Source organism: Anopheles coustani (assembly GCF_943734705.1).
Source record: "Anopheles coustani chromosome X unlocalized genomic scaffold, idAnoCousDA_361_x.2 X_unloc_15, whole genome shotgun sequence".
NCBI lineage: Eukaryota > Metazoa > Arthropoda > Insecta > Diptera > Culicidae > Anopheles > Anopheles coustani.
In genome coordinates, this window is record NW_026525104.1 from 457,501 (window position 1) to 467,854 (window position 10,354).

General features: G+C 49.3%; 1 non-coding gene across 1 annotated transcript; it reads right to left on the reverse strand.

The window, feature by feature from the left end:
• Positions 1–247: 247 nt before the first annotated feature.
• Positions 248–402, reverse strand: LOC131270144 (5.8S ribosomal RNA). Its single transcript, XR_009179273.1, has one exon. It is a non-coding gene; the product is annotated as a 5.8S ribosomal RNA (ribosomal RNA).
• Positions 403–10,354: the final 9,952 nt, after the last annotated feature.

A 10,354-nucleotide genomic window follows, 5' to 3' on the forward strand; every position in this document is an offset into this window, starting at 1 on the left:
ATAAATAAGCTGAAGCTAGACATCAGTAAACACCACCACAGACACCACAAGCACGCCTTCTCCTCGTACTTCCGCCTCACGCGGGAACACGGACGCTCTAAATACTTCGAATTCCAATGCCAGTATATTGTAAACCACGGGTTCTTTAATGCTAGCGGGTCGTCGCGACCCTAGTTAACATCATGGTGCACGTCTCGTGACGGGTGTCACGGCGTAGTTAAATGTATGCGATACATTTCTCAAATATAAGCGCTCAGTCATCTGTACATCATGGTAGGTTCCCACGACGTGCAATATGCGTTCAACTTATCAATGTTCATGTGTCCTGCAGTTCACATTATGACGCGCAGTTAGCTGCGGTCTTCATCGATCCATGAGCCGAGTGATCCACTGCCGAGGGTGACTAACTTGCGTAAGCCGCCGCTGTGCGCGTATACCCGTTCCCCGTAGGGAGGAGCAAGCCGCCGCTTAGAGACGAAGCATAAAGTGTCCTCATTCCACATAGGGCAAGCTGGATGAATCCATTTTACCCAGGACGGCCGAAGCGGCGTGGACCAGGGGAGAACTGAACCTTATACTTCACACCACAGTAAGTCTACGTGTCCTCTTCCACATAGGGCAAGCTAGAACTAACTATCTTACCCAGGACTGCCGAAGCAGCGTGGACCAGGGGAGGAACACACTTTTCATGGAAACGTAAGGCATCCATGACTGCCATAACGTAAGCCGCCGCTGTGCGCGTATACCCGTTCCCCGTAGGGAGGAGCAAGCCGCCGCTTAGAGACGAAGCATAAAGTGTCCTCATTCCACATAGGGCAAGCTGGATGAATCCATTTTACCCAGGACGGCCGAAGCGGCGTGGACCAGGGGAGAACTGAACCTTATACTTCACACCACAGTAAGTCTACGTGTCCTCTTCCACATAGGGCAAGCTAGAACTAACTATCTTACCCAGGACTGCCGAAGCAGCGTGGACCAGGGGAGGAACACACTTTTCATGGAAACGTAAGGCATCCATGACTGCCATAACGTAAGCCGCCGCTGTGCGCGTATACCCGTTCCCCGTAGGGAGGAGCAAGCCGCCGCTTAGAGACGAAGCATAAAGTGTCCTCATTCCACATAGGGCAAGCTGGATGAATCCATTTTACCCAGGACGGCCGAAGCGGCGTGGACCAGGGGAGAACTGAACCTTATACTTCACACCACAGTAAGTCTACGTGTCCTCTTCCACATAGGGCAAGCTAGAACTAACTATCTTACCCAGGACTGCCGAAGCAGCGTGGACCAGGGGAGGAACACACTTTTCATGGAAACGTAAGGCATCCATGACTGCCATAACGTAAGCCGCCGCTGTGCGCGTATACCCGTTCCCCGTAGGGAGGAGCAAGCCGCCGCTTAGAGACGAAGCATAAAGTGTCCTCATTCCACATAGGGCAAGCTGGATGAATCCATTTTACCCAGGACGGCCGAAGCGGCGTGGACCAGGGGAGAACTGAACTTTATACTTCACACCACAGTAAGTCTACGTGTCCTCTTCCACATAGGGCAAGCTAGAACTAACTATCTTACCCAGGACTGCCGAAGCAGCGTGGACCAGGGGAGGAACACACTTTTCATAGAAACGTAAGGCATCCATGACTGCCATAGTGCGTAAGCCGCCGCTGTGCGCGTAAACCCGTTCCCCGTAGGGAGGAGTCAAGCCGCCGCTTAGAGACGAAGTATGAAGTGTCCTCTTCCACATAGGGCAAGCTAGAATGAACTATCTTACCCAGGACCGCCGAAGCAGCGTGGACCAGGGGAGAACTGAACTTTATACTTCACACCACAGTATTGAGTAATGTGCCCTCTTCCACATAGGGCAAGCTGGAATGTTCCATTTTACCCAGGACGGCCGAAGCGGCGTGGACCAGTGGAGGACTACACAATCATGAGGTTTGATATCGACTTGTGTGTTTCAATAGGATACCGATGGTATGGTTTGAACCGATTTGATTTAGCCATTCTGAAGTCATCACTTGGTTGAAGCGCTGAACTAGGGAGGCATCGTTTACATATATATTGGTTTTCGCATGCTCTACTAGGTTAATGTCATGAGGTTGGCTATCGAGCATGCCCAAGTGATGACTTGATTGTGTGCTTGCTTGAATTCTTCACATTTCATACCATCGGTTAGTTGTCGAATCATTCCTCGATCATAACCTTCGTTCTTGGTTCATGTATGCTCTCTTCCACATAGGGCAAGCTAGAATTAACTATCTTACCCAGGACCGCCGAAGCAGCGTGGACCAGGGGAGAACTATACTTTGTCTTGTATGCCCTCTTCCACATAGGGCAAGCTAGAACTAACTATCTTACCCAGGACCGCCGAAGCAGCGTGGACCAGTGGAGGACTATACTTTGTTCATAACACCACAGTATTGAGTAATGTGCCCTCTTCCACATAGGGCAAGCTAGAATGAACTATCTTACCCAGGACCGCCGGAGCAGTGTGGACCAGTGGAGGACTACACAATCATGAGGTTTGATATCGACTTGTGTGTTTCAATAGGGTACCGATGGTATGTTTTGAACCGATTTGATTTAGCCATTCTGAAGTCATCACTTGGTTGAAGCGCTGAACTAGGGAGGGGCATCGTTTACATATATATTGGTTTTCGCATGCTCTACTAGGTTAATGTCATAGGGTTGGCTATCGAGCATGCCCAAGTGATGACTTGATTGTGTGCTTGCTTGAATTCTTCACATTTCATACCATCGGTTAGTTGTCGAATCATTCCTCGATCATAACCTTCGTTCTTGGTTCATGTATGCTCTCTTCCACATAGGGCAAGCTAGAATTAACTATCTTACCCAGGACCGCCGAAGCAGCGTGGACCAGGGGAGAACTATACTTTGTCTTGTATGCCCTCTTCCACATAGGGCAAGCTAGAATTAACTATCTTACCCAGGACCGCCGAAGCAGCGTGGACCAGAGGAGGACTATACTTTGTTCATAACACCACAGTATTGAGTAATGTGCCCTCTTCCACATAGGGCAAGCTAGAATGAACTATCTTACCCAGGACCGCCGCAGCGGCGTGGACCAGTGGAGGACTACACAATTAAGAGGTTTGATATCGACTTGTGTGTTTCAATAGGGTACCGATGGTATGTTTTGAACCGATTTGATTTAGCCATTCTGAAGTCATCACTTGGTTGAAGCGCTGAACTAGGGAGGCATCGTTTACATTACTTGTATATATATTGGGTTTCGCATGCTCTACTAGGTTAATGTCATAGGGTTGGCTATCGAGCATGCCCAAGTGATGACTTGATTGTGTGCTTGCTTGAATTCTTCACATTTCATACCATCGGTTAGTTGTCGAATCATTCCTCGATCATAACCTTCGTTCTTGGTTCATGTATGCTCTCTTCCACATAGGGCAAGCTAGAATTAACTATCTTACCCAGGACCGCCGAAGCAGCGTGGACCAGGGGAGAACTATACTTTGTCTTGTATGCCCTCTTCCACATAGGGCAAGCTAGAATTAACTATCTTACCCAGGACTGCAAAGCAGCGTGGACCAGTGGAGGACTATACTTTGTTCATTACACCACAGTATTAAGTATGGTGTCCTCTTCCACCATAGGGCAAGCTAGAACTAACTATCTTACCCAGGACCGCCGAAGCAGTGTGGACCAGGGGAGGACTATACTTTATACTTCACACACTAGCCATACTGAAGTCATCACTTGGTTGAAGCGCTGAACTACGGCGGGGTAATCGTTTACAGGTTATAATCATATAGCTGCATGCTCATTAGTAGATAATGGAATATTGTATGGCAATATGAGCATGCCCAAGTGATGACTTTGTTTCAAGCTCAACAGGTAGGGTATTGAGTCCTCTTCCACATAGGGCAAGCTAGAATGAACTATCTTACCCAGGACCGCCGGAGCAGCGTGGACCAGTGGAGGACTATACCTTGTCCATTACACCACAGTATTAAGTATTGTGTCCTCTTCCACATAGGGCAAGCTAGAATTAACTATCTTACCCAGGACCGCCGAAGCAGCGTGGACCAGATGAGGACTATACTTTATACTTCACACCACAGTTTTGAGTACGCCTTGCATAAAGTATCTAGTTTGAACCACGAGGGCTCACAATGTAGAACCGCGAGGGCTCTAGTACCGATTCTCTCGGTACGGCTTGGTCCGTGTTCCTTTATGCTTGTACTCTAAGTATTAAGTATTGTGTCCTCTTCCACATAGGGCAAGCTAGAACTAACTATCTTACCCAGGACCGCCGAAGCAGTGTGGACTAGGGGAGGACTATACTTTATACTTCACACACTAGCCATACTGAAGTCATCACTTGGTGGGGGTGAACTACGGCGGTATCTATCGTTTTGGTTCGGTCTATATAGGGTCGCTTGCATGCTCATTCGAATATAATGTAATTGTGTATGGCAATATGAGCATGCCCAAGTGATGACTTTGTTTCAAGCTCAACAGGTAGGGTATTGAGTCCTCTTCCACATAGGGCAAGCTAGAATGAACTATCTTACCCAGGACCGCCGGAGCAGCGTGGACCAGTGGAGGACTCTATACTTTATACTTCACACCACAGTATTGAGTACTTCTTGCATAAAGCCCCTAATGAGAACCACGAGGGCTCTCTCAATGTAGAACCACAAGGGCTCTAGTACCGATTCTCTCGGTACGGCTTGGTCCGTGTTCCTTTATGCTTGTACTCTTAGAAAGTCTCAACCCGGAGGTCTTGACTTTGATTGTCATAGTTGGACTACGACGGGGCATCCGACCATTGCTGATCGAACACCCCTGATTCACCATCTTTCGGGTAGGCGGTACGCGTACCTCCGGACGCGGAAGTCTCAACCCGGAGGTCTTGACTTTGATTGTCATAGTTGGACTACGACGGGGCATCCGACCATTGCTGATCGAACACCCCTGATTCACCATCTTTCGGGTAGGCGGTACGCGTACCTCCGGACGCGGAAGTCTCAACCCGGAGGTCTTGACTTTGATTGTCATAGTTGGACTACGACGGGGTATCCGACTCATCGAATACCCCAGAAGCACACCATCTTTCGGGTAGGCGGTACGCGTACCTCCGGACGCGGAAGTCTCAACCCGGAGGTCTTGACTTTGATTGTCATAGTTGGACTACGACGGGGTATCCGACTCATCGAATACCCCAGAAGCACACCATCTTTCGGGTAGGCGGTACGCGTACCTCCGGACGCGGAAAGTCTCAACCCGGAGGTCTTGACTTTGGTTGTCATAGTTGGACTATGACGGGGCATCCGACCATTGCTGATCGAACACCCCTGTTACACCATCTTTCGGATAGGCGGTGCGCGACACCACCGACGCGGAAAGTCTCAACCCGGAGGTCTTGACTTTGTATTGTTGGATAGTCCTCTTCCACTATAGGGCAAGCTGGAAATATTCCATTTTACCCAGGACTGCCGAGGCAGCGTGGACCAGGGGAGAACTTCACGGAATCTTCAGGCATCCATGATTGCCATAGTGCGTAAGCCGCCGCTGTGCGCGTCAACTCGTTCCCCGTGAGGAGGAGTCTAGCCGCCGCTAAAAGACGAAGCATTAAGTGTCCTCATTCCACTATAGGGCAAGCTAGAATTAACTATCTTACCCAGGACCGCCGAAGCAGCGTGGACCAGGCGAGGACTATACTTTATACTTCACACCACAGTATTGAGTACGACTTGCATAAAGCCCCTAATGAGAACCACGAGGGCTCTCTCAATGTAGAACCACGAGGGCTCTAGTACCGATTCTCTCGGTACGGCTTGGTCCGTGTTCCTTTATGCTTGTACTCTTAGAAAGTCTCAACCCGGAGGTCTTGACTTTGATTGTCATAGTTGGACTACGACGGGGCATCCGACCATTGCTGATCGAACACCCCTGATTCACCATCTTTCGGGTAGGCGGTACGCGTACCTCCGGACGCGGAAGTCTCAACCCGGAGGTCTTGACTTTGATTGTCATAGTTGGACTACGACGGGGCATCCGACCATTGCTGATCGAACACCCCTGATTCACCATCTTTCGGGTAGGCGGTACGCGTACCTCCGGACGCGGAAGTCTCAACCCGGAGGTCTTGACTTTGATTGTCATAGTTGGACTACGACGGGGTATCCGACTCATCGAATACCCCAGAAGCACACCATCTTTCGGGTAGGCGGTACGCGTACCTCCGGACGCGGAAAGTCTCAACCCGGAGGTCTTGACTTTGGTTGTCATAGTTGGACTATGACGGGGCATCCGACCATTGCTGATCGAACACCCCTGTTACACCATCTTTCGGATAGGCGGTGCGCGACACCACCGACGCGGAAAGTCTCAACCCGGAGGTCTTGACTTTGTATTGTTGGATAGTCCTCTTCCACTATAGGGCAAGCTGGAAATATTCCATTTTACCCAGGACTGCCGAGGCAGCGTGGACCAGGGGAGAACTTCACGGAATCTTCAGGCATCCATGATTGCCATAGTGCGTAAGCCGCCGCTGTGTGCGTCAACTCGTTCCCCGTGAGGAGGAGTCTAGCCGCCGCTAAAAGACGAAGCATTAAGTGTCCTCATTCCACTATAGGGCAAGCTAGAATTAACTATCTTACCCAGGACCGCCGAAGCAGCGTGGACCAGGCGAGGACTATACTTTATACTTCACACCACAGTATTGAGTACGACTTGCATAAAGCCCTAATGAGAACACGAGGGCTCTCTCAATGTAGAACCACGAGGGCTCTAGTACCGATTCTCTCGGTACGGCTTGGTCCGTGTTCCTTTATGCTTGTACTCTTAGAAAGTCTCAACCCGGAGGTCTTGACTTTGATTGTCATAGTTGGACTACGACGGGGCATCCGACCATTGCTGATCGAACACCCCTGATTCACCATCTTTCGGGTAGGCGGTACGCGTACCTCCGGACGCGGAAGTCTCAACCCGGAGGTCTTGACTTTGATTGTCATAGTTGGACTACGACGGGGCATCCGACCATTGCTGATCGAACACCCCTGATTCACCATCTTTCGGGTAGGCGGTACGCGTACCTCCGGACGCGGAAGTCTCAACCCGGAGGTCTTGACTTTGATTGTCATAGTTGGACTACGACGGGGTATCCGACTCATCGAATAACCCCAGAAGCACACCATCTTTCGGGTAGGCGGTACGCGTACCTCCGGACGCGGAAAGTCTCAACCCGGAGGTCTTGACTTTGGTTGTCATAGTTGGACTATGACGGGGCATCCGACCATTGCTGATCGAACACCCCTGTTACACCATCTTTCGGATAGGCCGGTGCGCGACACCACCGACGCGGAGAAGTCTCAACCCGGAGGTCTTGACTTTGTATTGTTGGATAGTCCTCTTCCACTATAGGGCAAGCTGGAAATATTCCATTTTACCCAGGACTGCCGAGGCAGCGTGGACCAGGGGAGAACTTCACGGAATCTTCAGGCATCCATGATTGCCATAGTGCGTAAGCCGCCGCTGTGTGCGTCAACTCGTTCCCCCGTGAGGAGGAGTCTAGCCGCCGCTAAAAGACGAAGCATTAAGTGTCCTCATTCCACTATAGGGCAAGCTAGAATTAACTATCTTACCCAGGACCGCCGAAGCAGCGTGGACCAGGCGAGGACTACTTTATACTTCACACCACAGTATTGAGTACGACTTGCATAAAGCCCCTAATGAGAACCACGAGGGCTCTCTCAATGTAGAACCACGAGGGCTCTAGTACCGATTCTCTCGGTACGGCTTGGTCCGTGTTCCTTTATGCTTGTACTCGCGGAAAGTCTCAACCGGAGGTCTTGACTTTGATTGTCATAGTTGGACTACGACGGGGCATCCGACCATTGCTGATCGAACACCCCTGATTCACCATCTTTCGGATAGGAGGTGCGCCCACCTCCGACGCGGAAGTCTCAACCCGGAGGTTCGGACTTAGAGTTTTTCCCATTTAAAAGTTTTTCTCTTAGCCATACTGAAGTCATCACTTGGTGAACGATTGAACTAGGGCGGGTTAATCGTTTATAGGTATCATGTGGTTTGCATGCTCTCTTAGGTTAAGGTCATGTGGTTGGCTATCGAGCATAGCCCAAGTGATGACTTTGTTTCACGCTTGCTTGATTTCTTCATGATTCCCTGTTATATAGTGTAATCATTCGAGAACAGGGAATCTTTGGTTTTGCTCAACAGGTATTGGATGTCAACTTGGTATCTAGATCGCATTAAGTCTCAACCCTTAGGTTCGGACTTGTATAGTGACATCTTGTTTACGGTCTTGAGTCTCAACCCGCAGGTTCGGACTACTTAGTGTTTGATCGATATAATATGGCAACTTGTGCCTAAGTCTCAACCCGCAGGTTCGGACTTCTGTTTATTTGGCCAATGTATGTATAAGGCAACTTGTGCCTAAGTCTCAACCCGCAAGTTCGGACTTGTGTATTTGTTCGAAGTCATGTATAAGGCAACGTGTGCCTAAGTCTCAACCCGCAGGTTCGGACTTGTTAGTGTTTCGTCAACTTTCATATGGCAACTTGTGCCTAAGTCTCAACCCGCAGGTTCGGACTTGTGTGTTTGTTCGAAGTCATGTATAAGGCAACTTGTGCCTAAGTCTCAACCCGCAGGTTCGGACTTGTGTATTTGTTCAAAGTCATGTATAAGGCAACTTGTGCCTAAGTCTCAACCCGCAGGTTCGGACTTCTATAGTGTTTCGTCAATTATCATATGGCAACTTGTGCCGAAGTCTCAACCCGCAGGTTCGGACTTCTATAGTGTTTTCGTCAATTATCATATGGCAACTTGTGCCGAAGTCTCAACCCGCAGGTTCGGACTTCTGGAAGGATCACTTGGCCACTAATGATCCTTCGCAGGTTCACCTACGGAAACCTTGTTACGACTTTTACTTCCTCTAAATCATCAAGTTCGGTCAACTTCGATAAAGCAGACGCGGTTCACGAGGATCCAGCGAACGATCATCTCCAAAGACCTCACTAAATAATCCATCGGTAGTAGCGACGGGCGGTGTGTACAAAGGGCAGGGACGTATTCAACGCTGGCTGATGACCAGCACTTACTAGAAGTTCCGAGTTCATATGGACCATTGCAATCCATAATCCCTACTAAGTGAGTATTTGAGTGATTTCCCGTTCCTCTCGGAATAGGAGACACGCTGCTACCCACATTGTAGCACGCGTGTAGCCCAGAACATCTAAGGGCATCACGGACCTGTTATCGCTCGATCTCATTTTGCTAAACACAAATTGTCCTGCTAAGCAGCGTACCGTAAGTGCACTTGCGCACACGAACAGCGAAGGTGTCAGGTCATACTCCACCGAAAGGTCCTAACCCGTTCCAATCGGCATCGACGCATTAACGCTGACTGCGTTCTAGTTAGCATATGTGAGTCACGTTCGTTATCGGAATTAACCAGACAAATCAATCCACGAACTAAGAACGGCCATGCACCACTACCCTTAAATTTGAGAAAGAGCTATTAATCTGTCTCACCTCCATAAGTTCGGACCTGGTAAGTTTTCCCGTGTTGAGTCAAATTGAACCGCAAGCTCCATTTCATTGTGGTGCCCTTCCGTCAATTCCTTTAAAGTTTCAACTTTGCAACCATACTTCCCCCGGAACCTGACTTTGGTTTCCCGGAAGCTACTGAGAGCACCTGGTTGTAGCGTCTCCCAATTGCTAGTTGGCATCGTTTACGGTTAGAACTAGGGCGGTATCTAATCGCCTTCGATCCTCTAAACTTTCGTTCTTGATTAAAGAAAGCATCCTTGACAAATGCCTTCGCTTTAGTTAGTCTTACGACGGTCTACGAATTTCACCTCTCGCGCCGTAATACTAGTGTCCCCAACTACTTCTGTTAATCATTACCTCCGGTCTGAGTACAAAACCAATGAAAGATTAGACCAAGGTCGTATTCCATTATTCCATGCAAGATTATTCTAGGGCGTTTGGGCACCCTGCTTTAAGCACTCTAATTTGTTCAAGGTAAACGTGAGCGGTCGAGCTCTATGTTACACTTGCACCCGTTGAAGGGCACACCATGACACAGACTTGGTGCCCTACCACACCATTGAGTCGCAACCAGATTCCCGACTTGGCCCACCGACCACGGGTTGACCGGGTCGGCGGAGCGGACTGTGTTGGACAAGTATCAACTTCGAACGTTTTAACCGCAACAATTTTAATATACGCTAGTGGAGCTGGAATTACCGCGGCTGCTGGCACCAGACTTGCCCTCCACTTGATCCTCGTAGAAGGATTTATGCTCTACTCATTCCAATTATGAAACATCATTAAAGAGTTTCATATTGTT